The sequence below is a fragment of the Chrysochloris asiatica genome, unplaced genomic scaffold (assembly GCF_000296735.1).
Source record: "Chrysochloris asiatica unplaced genomic scaffold, ChrAsi1.0 scaffold00001, whole genome shotgun sequence".
Classification (NCBI taxonomy): Eukaryota; Metazoa; Chordata; class Mammalia; order Afrosoricida; family Chrysochloridae; genus Chrysochloris; species Chrysochloris asiatica.
Window position 1 is genome coordinate 9,927,749 of NW_006408519.1, and position 21,565 is coordinate 9,949,313.

Genomic DNA, 21,565 nt, shown 5'->3' on the forward strand with positions numbered 1-21,565 from the left:
TGTAAAATAGACACTTGAGTGGGATAGAAAGGAATGTTGGGAAACATGATTAGAGAAAACGTGTAAGCCCGTCTTCAGCCTATAACTGATTGGAATACCTAAAAGGGGTTCTACAACTTGCCCAGTGAAATAGGCCTTGTGCAAAGCGTTTACAGAGTGTAGGACCTTAGGTGGAATCCTGAGTCCCATCCATAACCTTATGAGGTGGGACATTCCCACTAGAAAGGACAAGCAGACTGGAACAGCTACAGTGACAGAAGATATATCCTCAAAGAACGATCATCAGGAAAAACCCCAAACAAAAATGTCAGCATGACTGGCTACTACAAGAATAAGCCAGGAAGACATCAAGGCTAGCAATCAAGTGCCTTCAGGACAAACTCCCCTCTAAGACTGAAACTCAAAGGGAATACACAAACAAGCATGTAAGCTTGCTGGTGACCACATTGGTCTACTGGTGAGTGGAAGAGGCGGAAAGGCAGCAATGAAGAAATGGGCTGAGTTAAACCCCAGACCATTGAATCCTGTTGACCTGGATATGAGAGAGAGAAGAGGAAGGGTTGGTCGGTCCAAAGTGTGGTGAGGCCTGAGGACACTTGAGCCCATGGATTGGATACTAAATCCTTTGTTATTTATATGCATCAAACATAGCCCAGATTTTGATGAATCTTTCATTTTTGTTGCCTTATATTGTACAAGCATCTATTTTAATGTAAAAATTGACAATATTTTCCTTCAGATTGTATTTTTTGAGTTTTTCATTAGAAATTCTTAACTAATGCAAATCATGAAAATACCCTGATATTTTCTTTCAAAAGGTTGCTTTTCACATTTAGGTCTTTAATCTACTTGGAATGTATTTTTGTGTACAGTCTGAGACAAAAACCCATTTTTTCTTTTATGAATATCCCATTGCAATTTATGGAATGGTTGTGGTGGTTGTGGACTCCTGCTGTGCTGTAGGATCAGCACTGGACTGCAAACCACAGGGTCAGAGGTTAACACCCACCACCAACTCCTTGGAAATCCTATACAGCATCGCTATGAGTTGGAACCGACTCGATGGCATTTAACAACAAAACAATGAATATATAGTGTTTTAAGGCTATCAGGAACCCTGGTAGTATAATGTGTTATGACTTGGATTGCTAACCACGAGATCAGTAGTTTGAATTTACCAGCCGCTCCGCAGGAGAATGATGAGTCTTCCTGTTCCCTTAAAGATTTTTCAGTCTCAGAAACCCTATACAGGGTCGCTATGAGTCAGAACAAACATGATGACACAAAACCATTACCACCACCAAGGCTATCTGTTCTGTTCTATTAATCTACTTGTCTATTTTTGTGCCAGTACCACTATTTTGTAGTCTTGGTATAGTGCAGCAGGATAAGCATTGGACTGCTAATCGCAAGATTGGCGATTCAAATCCTGTGGCTACTACTCAGAAACCCTATACAAGGTCACTATGAGTCGGAATCAACTAGACAGCACTTAACTATAACAACAACAACAACCACTATGTCATTTACTTTAAAAGATTTGTCTTGGAGAAAATCTCTCCTCTTCTTCCTTAAATCCTTTAAAATGATCTTGATTATTTTTTCCCTTTTTCGGTTCTGCATGAATTTTAAATAACTTTTTCAATTTTCTCAAAAGTAAAATAAACCTGTTGGAATTTTGGTAATATATTGCAAAGAATGTTCAGGATCTATTTGAGGATAATGGAAACATTTAGAGAAAGGTATCTTCTTATTCATAAATGTTATATATTCTCCATATTCTATGTTGTTGTTAAGTGCCACTGAGTTGATTTTGACTCATAGTGATCCCATGTGACAGGATAGAACTGTACAGTAGGATTTCTAAGACTGTAACCTTTACAACAGTACATTGCTAGGTTTTCTTTCACAGAGCCCCTGGTTGGGTGCAAACACCTAATCTGTCGGTGATCAGGCAAGTACTTAACCATGGTGCCACAGTGTGCCTTCCATTTGAGCAATGGTGGTTGGTGGTGGTTATGTGCCGTGGAGTTGGTTCCAAGTCATAGTGACCCTATACAGGGTTTCTGAGGCTGTTGTTAAGTGCCATCGAGTCGATTCAAGCTCATAGTGACCTTGTATAGGGTTTCTGAGGAGCAGCTGGTGGGTTTGAACTGTTGACCTTGTGGTTTACAGTCCAGTGCTGATCCTACAGCCACACCAGTATATGTGGTGGTGGTGTGCTACGGAGTCAATTCTGACTCATAGCAACCCTGAATAGGGTTTCCAAGGCTGTAAATCTTTATGGGAGCAGAAAGCCTCATCTTTCTCCTGTGGAACAACTGGTAGTTTCGATTTGCTGAACTTGAGATTAGAAGACTAACCCTTAACCACTATGATACCAGAGCTCCTTACACCTGTAGGTAGAAGGTATTAAATATGTTTGTTGAGTGAATAAGTAAACAGATGATGAGCTAACAACTATCATTTAATTCCAATTGGTTCAGCAAGTAGGTCTCAAGCCTTACTTGTGTCATATTGTTGTTAAGTGCCATTGAGTCGGTTCCAACTCGTAGCAGCCCTGTATGTATTGGGCATACTTTTCATTTAATCAGTAAGTAAGCTGAATTCTGTTATTTCCATTTTCAAGAGATCTAGAGGCAGGTGGTTCCAAAGTTCTAAATTCATCAGCTCAAAGAACCTGAGACTTCTTTCTTTGCTCTCTCATCTGCAAAGTGATGGTGGCCACAGGTCTAAGCAACCCATCCTCATAAGAACATATCAAGCAGCAGAAAAGAGATGTATTCCTGCCTGTGTCTCATTTTAAAAATGAGGGAACTTTGACTCCTACTGAGCATTTTATTGCATCACATTGGCCAGTGTTTCATCACAGTTCACATTTGAAAAGATGACTGACAAGAGAAGTAGTATAATCACGACTTTTTTTTTTTTACACTAATTACCATTCACTTCTGAAAGTGGAGAATTGTTGTTAAATGGAGTCAAGTCTGTTCTGTTTCTGAGGAGCTGCTGGTGGGGTTTGAATTGCCTACCTTACAGTTACCAGTCCAGTGCTTATCCTACAGTGCCACACCAGGACCCCGGGACTGGAGACTTGCTGCTGTCATCAAGTGCCATTGAGTCAGTTCCAACTCATAGCAATCCTGTTTTGGAGTGGCTGGTGAGTTTGAACCACCGACCCTGAGGTTCAAACTGACCTTCTGGTCCAGTGCTTATCCTACAGCACCACAGCAGGACTCCAGGACTGTAGAGTAGACCTCCAAATACTTGCAAAAGTAAGAATTCTATTAACATGGAATGAAGGTGAGAATAGTTGCTGTAGGTTGAACAGACCCACTAGTAGACACTGCAGGTGCCCTGACCACATCCCATGGGTCTACTCTGAGGACTCCCACATATATTTTTCTCAACACCCCAGGCTCTCTTCTTCTCTCTGCTTGAGAATATTCTCTGACCATGGGTGCGTGTTCCCTCAAGAATAATCCTCAATCAACAAGGAATGGGCACTGGTGGGTAAATACCATAGCTGCCCCTCACCCCATTAGTCATCATTGACTTGATGGCAATGGAGTTTGGTTTTTACCATCCCAATTAGTGGAACATTCTAGATGCATATTCTACCAAGTCTCTAAGAGGGTCACCAATAGGATGGAGCTCCAGTTGCCCACAATAATACCCTACTCATTCATACATCCTTCACGATTTTCTCCCCTCCCTGTCTTACTATCTTACTCTCTTACTGTGCTTCCTGGGAATGCATGTGATTCTTTGTCTTAGGGTCTTTGTAGTAAAGCTCAACTAAGACAGCAACAAAGGGTGTCTGCCATTTTCAATTCAAGTGTCTTTTTTTCTGTGAAGACTTTCTTGTTCTCCAATAAAGAGTGACTGATTCCCTTGTGTGACTACTAGCTTTTTATAAACCTCAGTTATAGCACAGTTTTTGTTTTCCTATTGTACTTTAAGCTCCTTAAAGTCAAGGGTCATATCCTATTTGTTGCTACCTTCCCATTCTTCAGCAGAGTGCCTGGTCTAAATTTGTTGTTGTTGTTGTCAGGTGCCATCGAGTCGGAACCAACTCATAGCGACCCCATGTACAGCAGAACGAAACAATGTCCGATCCTGGACTTGAAACGTTTACTGATGAAGATCAAAGAACACAGCCTTCGGTATGGATTGCATCTCAATGTCAAGAAAACAAAAATCCTCACCACTGGACCAATAAACAACATTCTTATCAATGGGGAAAAGATTGAAGTTGTCAAGGACTTCATTCTTCTTGGATCAACTATCAACACTCATGGAAGTAGCAGTCAAGAGATCAGACGACGTATTGCATTGGGCAAATCTGTAATACTTTTAAAGTATTGAAGAGCAGAGACGTCAGCTTCAGGACTAAGGTGCGCCTGACCCAAGCCATGGTCTATAGTAGGTATTGGGAATGTTGAATACTTCAGCAGAACCCATTGTGTGATTTCTTATATGGAGCTTCTTTTCAAACAAACAAACAAACAAAAACTTACACTCTTGAGCATCCCAGTCCTTCCGCCTCTTTTCTCCCTTTTGTTGTCATCACTCCCATTACCGTTACTCTCTGCTTCAACTGCTGACATAAAGGTTAAATATCTGGATTGCTTTAGGCAAATAAGGTTTTCATATGGGATAAATATGCTCTCCGTAATTGAATGTCCCACAAGACATTTATTTTCTTTACCCATGTTTTAGCATTCCCAATCTCTGAGACAGTTCTTTTAACCCAAATATTGCTTCACAGCTGGCAGATTGTCTCCAGACCCACTAAAACTCCAGCTCACTGTGAAAACTAATAACTCACTGTCCTACAATATGGGATACAGGGCAAAGGGCTACCCTTCTGCTGCTGCAAGGAAATTTTATTTGACAAACTCTAATTCTTAGTGACATATTTAGTATATTCCAATTTTTCTCTGAACTTTATAGTCCCATCAGTAAAACTAAAACTGCCTTAAAGTATTGAAAGAGAGTAGCTGGTTAATAAAAGCCAACTGAGTAAGGGTAGTGCCTGCTCTGCATTGATCCTACCCTCATTCTTTACAAATTTAAGTCCTGGGTGAAAAAACTATCTAAATAAATAGAAAAACAACACCACCAACAAATAGTTACAGTTGTCAATACAACTGATGCTAATTCCTGATGTAAAGTGACAGGTAAAGGATAACAAAATAAAACAACAATAAAAGCAAACTTGGGACTCTGGGTAACATTTCGGAAAGAGAGGAGATTTTCAGACCAGTACAAAGCTACAGCAATGCCAATGGAACTGCTGACGTCATTGGATTAGTATCAGTGTATTAACAGTTGTTGCGGTGAGGTTAGCTTCTCATGCTGATATCTACTTGACATTTAGTTGAACACAGTAAACAGGAGGGACAGATGTGGAGAGAAATGGTGGTCTGTTTCTAGGGTCAAACAGAATCGTCTATGAGATGAATGTGACGCAGGTGTCAACTGGTGGGCAAACGTGCAAGAAGTAGCACGCTGCCATGGAGAGTTTACTCTAGTTAGTGAAGGCAGATTTATTTGGAGCTAACCAAGCTCCCCTCACTCATACAGGTCCCTTTCAAGGGCCTATACCTTACAGTCACTTCCAAGGGATCCCTTAATATTGTATGATCATCGAGTTCCAAAACATCTGAATCTTCCAATCAAATTTCATTTTTATGGGACTCTTTAAAGATGCTAACCTACAACTTAATGAAATACAGATTTTAAAGAGAATGTGAAAGATTGCAATTCTGAAAAAAGAAGGTTAAAATCTTGTATGATGCAACAAGTATTGGCCAGTAAGTTTAAAATGCCATCCTTTCCCTTAAAAACATTACAGTATAATTGAAGAATCATGATATAGGCTCATAAAAATAATTATTGAATTAAAATTAAAGAGTGAGTTCAATTCCTTTAACACATATCTACTAGATATTGTTGTTGTTGTTAAGTGTTGTTGAGTTGGTTCCAACCCATAGCAACCCTGTATAGGGTTTCCAAGGAGCAGCTGGTGAGCTTGAGCCACTAACCTTGTGGTTCAAACCGACTTTGCAGTACAGTACATTAGCCCACAGCGCCACACCAGGACTCCAGATATTAGATAACCAATGGTAAATGAAACAGATTTGATCAGCATCCATGGAGTCCACAGTCCAATGGGAAGGAAATCAAAAGAAGTAAATTAATTAATACGAAGAGTTCTACAAAGGAAATAGAATAAGACAGATGGTAAAGAAGGAACTTCTTTTAGACTGAAAAACTACTTGGGAAGGTGACATACCTGAAAGAAGAGAGTCAATCATGAAAAGAGAAGATAGGAAATTAGCTCTTTACAGACATGTAAACACCCAACGTAGGAAGTAGCTTGGCCCTTTTATACAGCAGAAAGAAAGCCAACGTAGGTAAATACCATAAGGAGGGAAGACAAGGGAAAGACCCTTGGTATATTCTTCTTGAAGATGGAGACATTGGAGCATTTGCAATACAGCTCTTAACTTGAGAGGTGATGGGGTTTGGAAACTGACCTTGGTTTTTACAGCGTAGTGGTTTAAAGTTCAACCATTGCATTCCATGAGATAGTTTATAAAACTTAAAATGTTGCTGTCAGGTGGCATTGAGTTGGTTCTATACACATCAGAATGAAACACTATCTAATTCTGCACTATCCTCAAAACTGTTATGTTTGAGTACATTGTTGCTGCCACTATGCCTATAATCATGTTGGGTCTTCCTCTTTTCCATAACCATCATTTTACCAAGCATGATATCCTTCTACATGAACTGATCCCACCTGAAGAAATGTCCAAAGTACAAGGGATGAAGTCTTGCCATCCTTGCTTCTAAGGAGCATTCTGGTTGTACTTCATCCAAGACAGATTCATTTCTTCTTCTGGTAGTTCATGGTACTTTCAATATTTTTGCCAACATCATCACCCAAATGAATCGACTCTTCTTCAGTCTTTCTTGTTCACTGTCCAACTTTTACATGCATATGAGACTACTGAAAATACTATGGCTTGAGTTAGGTAATCTTACTCCTCAAAATGGTATCTTTGCTCTTTTAAGAAATCTTTTAACAAATCTGCTCTTGTGTAGCAGATTTACCTCAATGTAACACATCATTCAATTTATTGACCGCTGCCTCCACGAGTGTTGATTGTGAATTCAAGCTAAATGAAGTCTTGGACAACTTCAATTTTTTCTCCTCTTGTTACGATAATATTTATTAGTCATGTTGTGAGGATTTCATTTTAAAAAAATTTTTATTCAGGTGGAATCCACACTGAAGGCTGTAGTCTTTGATCTTCAGTTGTAAGCATTTTAAGCCCTCTTTGCTTCCAGTAAGCAAGACTGTGTTATTTGCATATTACAGATTTTTAGTGAGTCTTCCACCAATCTGATGCCACATTCTTCTTCATATAATCCAGTTTCTCAGATTATTTGTTCAGCATACCGATTGAATCAATATGGTGAAAAGATACAACCTGGCAAACACCTTTCCTGATTTTAAAACAGTCAGTATCCCTTTGTTCTGTTTGAACAACTGCTCTTGGTCTATGTACAGGTTATTCATGAGCACAATTAAGTGTTCTGAAATATTATCATAGTTTATGTTCCACACAGTCAAGTTTCTTTTCAGTCAATAAAGCAGAAGTAAACATCTTTCAGGTATTCTCTACATTCAGCCATGATCCATCTGATGTCAGCAACGATATCCCTAGTTCTATATTCTCTTCAAGGAGCTCTGGTAGCCTAGTGGTTAAGAATCAGGCTGCTAACCTCACGGTCAGCAGTTCGAAACTACCAGCTGTTCCGCGGGAGAAAGATGAAGCTTTCTGCTTTTGTATAGACTTAAAGCCTCGGAAAACCCGTACAGGGTCACTATGAGTTGGAACTGACTCCATGGCACATAACAACAACAATGTATTCTCTTCTGAATCCAGAAGATATTTCTGACAGTTCTCTTTGAATGTACTGCTGTAATCATTTTTAAACTATCTTCAGCAAAATTTTGCTTCCATGTGATCTCTATATATTTTTCACTCTTCTTTCTTCCACACAGAGACATCAACAGCTGCACCATAGACAGCTGCTCATGAGCTTTTAATATCCCAGATGCTACCCGTCAAAGTAGGATGTAGAACATTGTCTATGTACTATGTTGTGCCAATGGCCATTACATGTGCTATTAATCATATTGCTCAATGATTTCCAAGCATGATGTCCTTTTACATGGACTGATTCCACCTGACAACATGTCTAAAGTACAAGGGACGAACTCTTGCCATCCTTGCTTCTAAAGAGCATTCTGGTTGTGCTTCATCTTTCTTTGGAATGGGCACAAACATGGCTCTCTTCCAATTGGTTGGCCAAGTAGCTGTCTTACAAATTTCTTGGCATAGACTAGTGAGCACCTCCAGTTACATCAGTTTGCTAAAAGACTTCAAATTGAATTACGTTAATCCCTGGAGCCTTGTTTTTAAAAGCCAATGCCTTCAGTGAAGCTTGGATCAAGTTTTTGATCAAGCTCAACCTTTCAAAATGGTTGAACATCTACCATTTCTTTTTGGTATTATAGTTACTTGTGTATTCCTTCCATCTTCTTTAGATGCTTCCTGCCTCTTTCAAAAATTTGCCCATAGAATCCTTCAATATTGAAAGTCAAGGCTTGGATTTTCTCTTCAATTCCTTCAGGTTGAGAAATGCTGAGTGAACTCTCCCCTTTTGGTTTCTAACTCCAGGTCTTTGAACATTTCATTATAATACTTTATCTTGTCTTCTTGAGCTGCCCTTTGAAATTTTCTGTTCATCTCTTTTACTTTCTCAGTTCTTCCTATTGCTTTAGCTTCTCTGTACTCAGGAGTTTCTACTGACATCCATTTTGGTCTTTTCTTTCTTTCCTGTGTTTTTAATGACCTTTTACTTCCTTCATATATAATGTTCTGGATGCCTTTCCACAACTCTTCTGATCCTCTGTCATTAGTGTCTGATGTGTCAAATCTATTCTTGAGATGATCTCTAAAATTAAGGGGGTGGGGCATTTCAAGGTTATATTTGGGATCTTATGGATTTATTTTAATTTTATTTAGCTTCAGTCTGAACTTGCATGTGAACAAATGGTCTGTTCCACAGTCTGCCCCTGGCTTTGTTTTGGATGATGCTGTTGAGCTTTTCCATTGTCTGTTTTCACAGATGCAGAAAAGTTTCATTCATGTTACTAATATCAACTCTTCTTTGAGGAGGCAGCTCTTCTCCAGTCTTATTTTGAGTTCCTTTCAACTGGAGGGGCTCATCTTCCAGCACTATACCAGACAAACTTCTGCTGCTATTCATAAGATTTTCAATGGCTAACCATTTAAACTCGGAAACCCTATAACAGGGTTGCTATGAGTCAAAACCAACTGAACAGCACACAAAACCATTCAGAAATGGTCTGCTTCTACTTCTTCCTAGTCTGTTTCAGTCTGACAATAAAGAAATAAAAATAAGTACATGTTGTTTTGGAAAGTTACTAAATTTTATTTGGTTAAAAATTGTATATGATTGCTGATTTGTATTATGTTAGAAAATTGTAAAAGCCCATCTCACAGAATTCCAATTAAGAAACATTGTTATTATACATCAGTCCTTTCACTCATCTGGCTTATAAAATAGTAAGTAAAGCTGCACCCGACACTTTGGAAGAATTTGCTGTGTTTACAGACCTTAACTATGGATGAATCTTATATTCCTTCATCTGTTAATATAGGGGAAGAAGTGGGGCAAGAAGGAAAACCTCAGTTGTCTAAGCTTCTTAAATTAAAAACAAAAAAAACACAACCTTTTACCAGCTAAGGTTTGAGAAATAGAGTGGGCAAAATTTCACCGTTACTCAATATCAACTTGGATAAAAATTATAAAAGGAATTTTGTTGAAAGTCCTTCTGGCTGATTTCTTTCTGTGGAAGTTCTGAATCTGCATTTCACTTCTTAATGAAAGAAGTAATAAATTAGGGTCTCACTAATTTATTACTTAAGAGAAGCTGTGCTGGAATTAGATCATACTTGGCTTTAAAGGCAAAGGCATGGAGATTGGGTTTCGATCTAAACGCACTGAGAAGTTTTAGCTAGGAAAATAATTAAGCCTCATTTGTTTTAAGAAATTGTAAAGTTAATGAAGTGGCACAGGCAATATGCTATGTATGGGAAGATTCATGTGTACTCATCATGGAGTCCTGGTGTGGTGCTGTGGGTTAATGCTCTGGACTGCAAGGTCAGTTTGAATCACAAAGTCAGTGGTTCAAGCTCACCAGCCACTGCTCAGAAACCATATTCAGGGTTGCTATGAGTAGGAACCTACTTGATGGCACTTAACAACAACAACATAGTCAGAGAAGGCTTCTGAATGGAAATAAAATTTGGACCTTAAATGATGAGTGAAATCAGATAGACAAAAATGTGTGATTAAGAGCAGACATTCTTGGCAAGTGCAATTGCAATGAAAACAGGCTTTGAGAGAGATTTAGATCAGAGGAGATAGGGAAGAGACCCACTGAGTTGTGATATATTAAGTTCTGATCAAATTGTAATGGACTCTGTGCATCAGAATAGGAACATAAGAATCACAAGACATTCTAAAAATTTCGTACACATGACAAAAAAGAAGCAAAGCACCAGCAACAACAAAGTTGGTACACATATGAAAGGACAATTCATTAGAAAGTAGAAAAGGAAGTATACAAACTACGTAAGAAATAGCTGAGCAACAATTCATATAAGGTCTAAAGTGAAATATCCATTTCCTTTGTCATATCCAGTTAAAACCCAAAGGACCTTGCTAATGGTTCTATTAGTCTTTGATTGTTGTTGTTGTTAAGTGCCGTCGAGTCGGTTCCGACCCATAGCGACCCTGTACAGGGTTTCCAAGGGTGTAAATCCTTACGGGAGTAGAAAGCCTCATCTTTCTCCCGTGGAGCGGCTGGTAGTTTCGAACCGCTGACCTTAAGGTTCGCAGCCCGATTCGTAACCACTACGCTACCAGAGCTCCTTAGTCTTTGATTAGCGGGACATTTGGAAAAAAAAAAAAAAAAAAAAAAAAAATGAACACAAGCCAGAATGAATGCCTCTGGGGTTAGGGCTAACTGTTGAACTGGTGATAAGAGTCAAAATCTAATTGAATATGGTAAAATTGGAGAATTTAGCTCTAATTCAAGTTGGTATTCAGTTAATTTAATATGGAAGATGGGGTATGGTGGCTGCTGCCATGGATATACATTGTAGGTGTTGTAAAGTTCTGTCGAGCCAGTTCTGACTCATAACAACCCCTATATGGGGTTTCAGAGGATTGACTGGTAGTTTTGAATTACTGACCTTGTGATTAGCAGTCCAGCACCACACCATTAGTCAGTGTTATTAGAGTCAGGTTGTTGTTGTTGTAAAGGGCTGTCGAGTTGGTTTTGACCCTTAGCGACCCTGTATAGAGTTTCTGAGGAGCAGCTGGTGAGCTTGCACCACTGACCTTGTAGTTCGAACTGCTTGGAGTCTGGCGCATTAACCCACAGCACCAATGTAAGTGGTTGTAAATGGGAGGTGATGAAGGGGAGGCAACCGATGTATTCATATTGAACAAGGACCACTGTCAGTAGTATGCATGAGACTAGGATCTCACTCTCCAAGAAGAGCTGGCACACTAGGTTGTTCATTAAAATTCTAAGATGGAGATAAAAGAGTTTGACACCACAAGATTACACTTTGAATGCTCTGGCTTCATGTAGGTAAAATACTAATTCAAGATCCCATCCACTGGGGAAATCGTACCCCTAAGACATTGTAAGTCTTGGTTCCAAAGATCTCAGGGCTTGGATAAATCTTGAGACTGCCTAACAGAAGGAGTTAGTGTGGTTCATTTTGATACTTACAGAATGGCAATTACAATCTCTGAGCCTCAATTTCTTTATATGTGTGGATAATAACATCTAAATTGCATGGTTGTTTTGAGGATGTTTGTAAAATTGTAAATGGTACCTATTTTTCTTATTATTAATGAGGCCATCAGCAAAAATAGAAGTCTGTATCAATAGTACCTAGAAAGTAAGTTCTGCAACTTAAAATATCTATTCCCTTGTGCTCTAAACTAAAGAAGTTACAAAAGACAATCAAAGATACTGGGTCACAAAGGTCTTAATGTTAAATAATGAGGAACATAGGACATAATGGCCCAGAAGGTCCACAGTGTCCTTGGTAAGTCTCATTTTTAGGTTTATCTCTGAAAATATCTCAAGGTTGCTCAGGTTTCAAGCAGAAGGTACTATAAACAGCAGTTCCAGGACAAAGATATCTGAAGAATGACAAGAGTATTCACTTGACTTTGCAGAGGAAAACGTTTCAAAAATATAATGAATCTGCAGGCAGAAAGGACAAGTGTCTGCATAGGATTAAAGGACTCATGGATGACGTTTGAGTATAAGGCAAATAATATGCTCAAAAACAGAATTAGTACAGAAGGAAACAGTAGGTATAGACAAAGTAGTATCATAGCACTAATGAAATTATCTAAAGAATAAAGTGGAATTATTATACAAAGAGAATTCAATCCTATGCAAGGGAGAAGGCATCTGTTAAGGGAGATAGGCTCAATATAATCAACTAGAACACCGTGCTGTCCCCATTACAGCATGTACTATCCTGAAGTGTAAGGAGCTCTGGTAGCGTAGTGGTTATGAGTCAGGCTGCTAACTTCCAGGTCAGCAGTTCAAAACTACCAGCTGTTCCACAGGAGAAAGATGAGGTCTTCTGCTCCCATAAAGATTTACCACCTTTGAAACTCTATACAGGGTTGCTATGAATCAGAACCAACTCCTCAGCACATAACCACCACAGCTCTGGTAGCATAGTGGTTACGAATTGGGCTGCGAGCCACAAGGTCAGCAGTTCTAAACTACCAGCTGTTCCGCGGGAGAAAGATGAGGCAGTCTGCTCCCGTTAAGATTTACAGCCTCGGAAACCCTGTGTGTAGGGTCGCTATGTGTCGGAATCGACTCCACAGCACATAACAACAACAACAATGTGCAACTAAAGAGGAAGTAGGAGGGTAAGCCAAAGAGATTTCTACTAGGGTTTCAGTTCATATATGCATGGGTTTAATTCAAATAAAACATGTTTAAACATGTTTCTGTGTTCAGTGAATGGCTGCAGACAGACAAGGTCTCTATGTAATACACTTGTTTTAGTATCATTGTTGTTGTTAAGTGCCCCGGAATCAGTGGACTCATGGCAACCCTATATAGGGATTTCAATGAGTAGCTGATGGGTTTGAACCACTGACATTGAGGCTAGTAGTCCAGTACTGATCCCAAAAGGTACAATCAAAACAGTGGCTTCTAAAAGAATCTGCTGAACCAGTTAAATTCACAGCGGAGAGATCAGCTCAGAAGGTTATGACAACTGTGTTTTAGGATTTCAAAGGAGTAATTTTGATAAATTTTCTGTAAGTACACAGAAAAATCACAGGGGTTTATGATGACATTTTAGGAAAATTAAAAACTACATTAGTGAGAAAATTACCAGCAAAGCTGTGCCAATGCCCCGCCCTGCCCCCCATCATGACAATGTACCTGCTCGTCTTCAAGGGTAGCAAGGACTCTCCCACAAGAGTTTTGTGGAAACCTTCCCCCATCTACCCTATAGCACTTAACTTCCCCTACCAGTCATCCTCTGGTTCCCCAAATTCAAGGAACATTTGAAAGGAACATAATCGGAGTCCCTTAAGGATACTAAACTGCTGTTTTGATGTGGTGTGAATGGCAAAGCACAGAAGTTTTTAAGAAGGCTGAGAGATAGAAACATTGCCTTGGGAAGTGTGTAAACCTAGATATGGCAAGAAACAATAGCATCACATGTTCATATTTTTGTTCAATAAAGGCTTCTATGATTTTGTAGCAAAATTTTTTTTACTTATCCTTTTGTATAATCCTATTCCCTGCTTCTAACACAGTGCATGGCACATAGTGAATACACAATCAATGGTTAGTGTGAAATGACTTAGCAAGTTAGCATCACGGGAAATACTTCATCAATCTGTGTGGAAGATGAGGATTTTAAGTAGGAAGGAAAATAAAAAAAAAAAAAAGGAAGAAAAAGGGAAGCAGTATAGCACATATGCAGATACGTCTTTAAATGTAAAAGAAAAGCTGACTTCTACATCTGTGGCCATAATGAAAAGGGGAGAAATAAAAGCAAAGATTAATTCTGAGTAATGGATAAGTATAGATTAAACTTTAAATTGTGGCCAAACATGGTTAGAAATCAGGTTTAAGCTCAATTTGTGATGACCATAATTGTCATTTTATCTGAGTCTGTGACATTAAAAGGTAAATATTACTAATTACTTTACATTTAGGATCCAATCCTGGCAACTTTTATAATAAAATGAAAAAAGAATCCTTCAGTATAAAATAAGAAAATAGTCAGGAACAGTAAAAACAATATAATTATTAATTCAACACCAAAGACGACATGTCCAAAAACCTCGCAAACTAACTTTGACAAAAGTGGCCCAAGATGATGGAATTGGAGATACACATCTATTGCTCTATGTTACACCTAGATGATTTAAAGGGACCCTAAAACTAAAGGGTATCAGAAGGACCAAGACACTCTCTTAAAGGCCATGTAAACATGTGTAAAATAACTAGAGTTCTCAATGTGAAAGCTTATACTTCATTACTTCATCTGAAATTTTATTCAAGCCATTCAAACCCAGAGAAATGTGCAGCTTTAGCAAAAATCATTCCCTCTCTTGAAACAAAATATTAATGTTACCACCGATGCACCCCCTTTTCCTAAGCATTCTTCATTTCAGATGTTCTTAATAGAATTCTGACACTGCATCTAATCAATCTATATTAAAGGGCCAGCAATAGGACTTGACATTTCTTCTGGAAAATTACACGTGTTAACATAAAATCTGTGCATTTGCCACAGAGTTATTTTGTATTAAATGAAAACTGCTGCTTAAGAAAACAAAAAATTTTGCCTGAAAAAAATTGGGAACATTTTATCCAACTAAATTTGATATTGAAATTAAAAAACGAGACAGGGATAAATATATTGCTATTTTTAAGTTGATATTTATACACCAAATAAAACTATTTTTGCCTGTTGTATCCTTCTGTCTTCTGTGATACCACATTGCTGATACCACATTAAGCCTAGCTTTAAAACAATAAACATTCTAAAAAGCAATACAATTTAGCTTAAGGGAAAATTTCTCAGTTCAAGTTTGGATGGACCGGGCTAACTGGACAACCAGATGATCACATCTTTCTAGAAAGACTATGATTATGCTGTGGATAGTTTACATCTTCTCCTGAGCAATGAGATATTATTATATAATACCAAAAATAATTGCAACTCTTTATTAACAGCAGCCTGATATGTCAGGAATCATCATTTTAAAGATACGGACCTTCATAAAGATTAAGAGGCACTGAGCTTCTGTTAAGGATGATGGAAAACGTTGGAAATGATTAATTGTGATGAACAACATGATGAACATAATCAATGTACATGTGGAGACATTTGAAAGAGCAAATGTTTTGTTACCTATATATTTACCACAAGTTTTAAAATCACATTGTGTGTATTCTTCTTTTCTAACCACAGTTCTTAATATATAAAAGATCACTGGGTGGCACAAATGGTTTGCTCTTGACTACTAACCAAAAGATTGTCAGTTCAAACTCACCCAGTGCTGCAGTGGGAAAAAGATCTGGTGATCTGCTTCTGTAATGATTGACAGTCAAAAAAAAATCATATGGTGCCGTGGAGTCATCTACCCTGTATTTGTACTGGCCAAAATTTGATTACTAATACCATTAATTTAACCCAGTCCATATCTGGTAGCATTGTGATTACGAATCGGGCTGTGAACCTTAAGGTCAGCAGTTCGAAACTACCAACGGTTTCACGGGACAAAGATGAGGCTTTCTGCTCCTGCAAAGATTTACAGCCTAGGAAATCTTGTACAGTGTCGCTGTAGGTCAGAATCGACTCGACAGCACTTAAAAACAACAACAAAATATTTGTTCAGTTTTGTTAAAAGACAGAAACACACACCCAATTTAAAACTTCACATTGGCAAAGTCACATTTAATAACACTAGATTAGATAAACATTAAAGTCACAAGCATCAACGTTCCATGCTTCATGATGACTAAATCTAAGCTGGCCAGAGAGTCAAAGTTTCCACACTAGCCTCTGCCCCAACCTCTCTACCCAGGCTCTTGAGTTTGTTGTGTGTGTCACTGAGTCGGTCCAGACTCATAGTGACCCTGTTCAGGGTTTCTTGGGCTGTAAATCTTTATGGGAGCAAAAAGTCTTATCTTTCTTTCATGGGGTAACTGGTGTGTTCAAATTGCTCCCCTTGCAGATAGCTGTCCAACTCAGAACCCACTACACCACCAGGGCTCCTCTGTTGAGTTTAGATAAACTGAAAAACATGTAGCTATCGAGTTGATTTTGACTCATAGTGACCCAGTGGTGGTGGTGGTTATGTGCCGTGGAGTTGGTTCCGACTCATAGCAAACCTGTACAGGGTTTCCAAGGCTGTAAATCTTTACGGGAGCACAAAGCCTCATCTTTCTCCCACTGAACAGCTGGTAGTTTTGAACTGCTGACCTTGCGGTTCGCAGCCCGATTCGTAACCACTATGCTACTAGAGTAGGACGGAGTAAAACTTCCCCTAGGAGTCCTGGTGTGGCACTGTAGGATATGCACTTGACTGCTAACCACAAGGTCAGCAGTTCAAATTCATCAGCCAGTCCTCGGAAACCCGAGTCAGAACTGACTACACAGCACTTAACAGCAACAGGATTTCCAAGACTAATCTTTAAGGCTATAAATACTTACTTTCAACAAGTAAGGTTGTATCACATGCATATCACAGGTTGTTAATGAAGATCAAAGACTATGGCCTTTTGTATGCATTACACATCTCTGGTAGCATAGAGGTTATGAATTGGGCTGCCAATCTCAAGGTCAGCAGTTCAAAACTACCAGCAATTCCACGGGAGAAAGATGAAGCTTTGTGCTCCCGTAAAGATTTACACCCTCAGAAACTCTGTGCAGGGTCACTATGAGTCAGAACCGACTCCACAGTACTTAACAACAACAACAACACCTCAACATAAAGAAAACAAAAGTCATCCCAACTAGACCAATAAGAAATATCATGATAAATGGGGAAAAGATTAAATTTGTCAATTTCATTTTACTGGATCCACAATCAAAGCTCATGGAAGTTGCAGTTAAGAAATCAAATGAAGATTTGCATTGCAAACCTGCTGCAAAAGGAACAACAAGAGTTGATGCCTTTGAATTACTGTGTTGGATTGATAAGAATGTTGATTATACCAGGGGCTATAAGGAGCTCTGGTAGCGTAGTGGTTACGAATCGGGCTGTGAACCTAAAGGTCAGCGGTTCGAAACTACCAGCTGCTCTGCGGGAGAAAGATGAGGCTTTCTACTCCCGTAAAGATTTACACCCTCGGAAACCCTGTACAGGGTCGCTATGGGTCGGAACCGACTCGACGGCACACAACAACATAAGAAGAATGAGCCGCTCCACCGGAGAAAGATGATGCTTTCTACTCCTGTAAAGATTTACACCCTCGGAAACCCTGTACAAGGTCGCTATGGGTCGGAACCGACTCGACAGCAATTAACAACAACAACAACATAAGAATGAAGAAATCCATCTTGGAAGAAGTACTGCCAAAATGCTGCTTAGAAGCAAGGATGGTGAGATTTTATTTCATGTTCTTTGGACATATTATCAGAAGGTCCAGTCCCTGAAAAATATACTGATCAGAAAAAGAGGAAAACCCTCAATGAGATGGATTGACACAGTGTTATTCGTTGTTGTTGTCAAGTGCTGTCGAGTCAGGTCCAACCCACAGCCACCCTGTATTGAGTTTCTAAGGAGCGTGTGGTGAATTTGAACCTCCAATCTTGAGGTTCAAATCAACTTTGCAGTCCAGTGCATTAGCCGACCGTGTCATGCCAGGCTCAAACATCGCAAAGATGGTGAGGAAGGCCCAGGACTAGTCCATTTCTTTCTGCTGTACAGAGCATCACTTTGATTCAGAACCCATTCAATGGTGTATAACAACAATAAAAATGATCTTTATGGAAACAACTGTTACATTTTTCTTCCTTGGGTTTGAATCACTAATCTTTTGGTTAGCAATCAAGTTGCTTAATCACTTTGCCTCGTGGACAGCTTTGGGGATTGCTCTGGGATCCATTTCTTTTCTTTATGTAAACTCTATCCCTAGTTAATCTCACCCATTTTCAGGGTTTAAAATAACATCTTCATAAAAAAACCTTTTTAATATCTCCACTTGAATGTCATTTGCCCATTTAAAATCCCGTTCCCACAGAGTTGTATTTTGAAAGTGTAAACAAGGTCATGCCTCTTTTCTTCTTACAACTCTTTACTAGCTTCCATTTCTTATAGAATAAAATTCTGATTCCTTACCATGGTCTATAAGGTCATGCCTGTTGATTTCTTCCTAACTCTCCACATCTTCTCTCCACTGCACATGTCCATTCTGCTCTTCTTTTAGTTCCTTAGTGAAATCAAAAAGGAGAGTCTTTGGTCTCTTTAGGACTTTGTACTGTTGTCGATTGACTATTCTGCCTTCCCTACAGCTCTTTCCCTGAGTTTGCTGAACCTCAGTGCTTGGGTGTGAGTACAAAGATTATCTCCTTTCAACACTCCTGACCACCTTGCTAAAGTTTCCTTCCCTTTCTCACCATCCAGATTGTTTTCATCCTACTACTTTTGACAATCAGTACCTTCTTGTTTATTTTCAATTATTTTTAATTCTGTGAAATGTGTTTTTCTTTTCTCATGTTACCTAGTTGTGCCTATTCCCTTTTCAGCTGGAAGCATTCAATGTCGCAGAGAAGACAAGGGTTACTATACCATGAACACAGGACAAGATGAAATCTGGGTTTTTCCCTTTTTAGTGACTACAATTACAAAACACAAAGATTTTGATTTATCAGAACTTTCTAAACGAAAAGCTTTTTAAGGAGGAAAAACTTTTTGCTAAAGTCTGAAGAAGCTTCCAGTTACCTAGACATTGACAGTATTAAGAAATCTTTGATTGCTGTACAAAATGGGGGGAATTGTGGAAAGTGTAAATGAGGGGTGAAGTAGAGTGAGGAGCCTTAATTAATTTGACTATTCTCAACAGTTTGTGTGAAAGCGGTGGAGGGGCTGAAGGCCATTCCCTCTGTCCCTCCTACTCTAGGAAATTGATTTGTAGATAGAGATTTTGAGCCAGGTGCTTTATAATTGGTGTCCTAGTTGTTTTATATGTAAAGTGAAAGTAGTATTTTTCTATCTGGTATAATCTTGAAAATTAAAAACGTTAATATAGATAAAGCACTTGGAATAGGGTATAATACAGCAAGAATTCAGTATCTATTTGACAATCTCATTCATTGTTTAAAATTATGATTTGGCCTCACTTTCTTTTTGAAGAAATTAAGGTTAGTCCTTTCCAAAATCCTTAACAAGAGTCCGGATATAGCACTATGGGTTAATGCGCTGGACTGCAACTTCAGTTTGAACCTCAAGGTTGGCTGTTCAAGGTCACCAGACGCTCCTCAGAAACCTTATACAGGGTCGCTGTGACTTGGTCCCCACTCGATGGCACTTGACGACAACAACAACAAACAAAAGTATTCACACGTCTGTTCTATCTACTTGGATTACTCAATATCATGAAGACATTTACTGTCTATCTAAAAGTGGTAAACTGCATAAAAATAGGTTAAAATTTGCTCAATAACTCGTAATTCCTTTTGTTGTTGTTTTTAAGTGCCGTTGAGTCGGTTCTGACTTATAGCCACTCTGTATAGTGTTTCGCTGGAGCAGAAATCCTCATCTTTCTTCCTTCGAGTGGCTGACGGCCTCGAATCGAGGACCTTGTTGTTTACAGTCCACTACTTATCGGAGCTCTGGTAGTGTAGTGGTTACAAATCGGGCTGCGAACCTTAAGGTCAGCAGTTTGAAACTACCAGTCGCTCCGTGGGAGAAAGATGAGGCTTCCTGCTCCAGTAAAGATTTACAGCCTTGGAAACCCTGTATAGGGTCGCTATGGGTCGGAACCGACTCAAGGCCAATAACAACAACACTCCACTCCCCACAATTCCTTGCGAAAGAACAAAATTTTATGTAATGATAGTTTCTACAGAAATACATTTAAATCAAATTGTGGAACTATAGAACTTTAAATTCTAGGCAAATTTATTTTCTCAGAGGCACTTTTATCAGATGCAGTTCATTTTTAAAAAAAGATCACAAGATAATTTATATAACACACTTGAATGTTAAACTTTTATAAACATATTCTCTGAACTGATTATTAATGGTAGGACCCTTATATCTTTCATTCTCAATCCAATGCCAATGTTTTCATATTTATGGCATCATTATTAAAAGAGTACACATCCAAATTCCAATTATTTTTAATTACATGTTGCCATGCCTTTTTCCCTCAGAAAAATTTCTTTAGTTAAAAGTACATCAAATTCCCTGGGGGGAACATCTAGAAATCACAATAATTAAGTGCACATGGAGACATTACTTAACATTCCATGGTTGCTTCATTGGCTTGCCTTAGATAACAGATTAGTACAAATGAAGCAAGAACAATCAAGCCGTAAGTCAAAGTAGTGATAAATTTAAAATTTGTGCCCTGAAAACTAACCTGTACCTTCTACCTTAAATGACTGCCATGCGTCACTTGTTGTATAGAGTCTTTAAAAAATATATGTTGGATCAATAATTGCAGTCACCGGAAACCTTTATAATTTGTCTTTATAAAAATTGCCATTTTTATATAATATCAGGGGAGTGGCTCCCTACGATAAGCACTGGACTGAAAACCATGAGGTAGGCGGTTTGAATCCACCACCTACTTCATGGGAGAAAGATGAGGCTTAATGTTCCCTAGAAGATTTAAAGCCCCAGAAACCCTATCCAGGGTAGCTAGGAGTCGGCACTTAACAACAGCAACAACATGTAACATCAGAAAACTCTGGAGACTAAGTTTGTAGTCATCAGTGAAAGTATTTCAGCTGTAAGTCCTCAACAGTAGTCTGATTTTGGTAAAGTGATGGATTTTATCTTGGGTCTTAGGAGTTAGCAAACCAATGTTCTAAATACTTTCATAAATAGACCTTGGATCTTTTGACTTTCTTTATGGGAAACTTCTGTCTCCTACCCCTTGGTGTTATAGTTGGAGCTATAGATTGTTCACATAAATTATCATTTTCTTTCCCAGTGACAGTGTTATAACTTTAAATGTATGAGCAACCCTGCTAATCTGTATCCTTTAAAATTTCCCCTCTTTTTACCTGCCAGATATAATTTTCTTTCTGGGTTAAGGTTCCCACATATCTCATCTTCTCCACAAAACTTTCCAAACTAAATGTGAGCGCTCCCTTGATATTATATAAAAACAGCTATTTGTTAAAGACAGATTGGATTA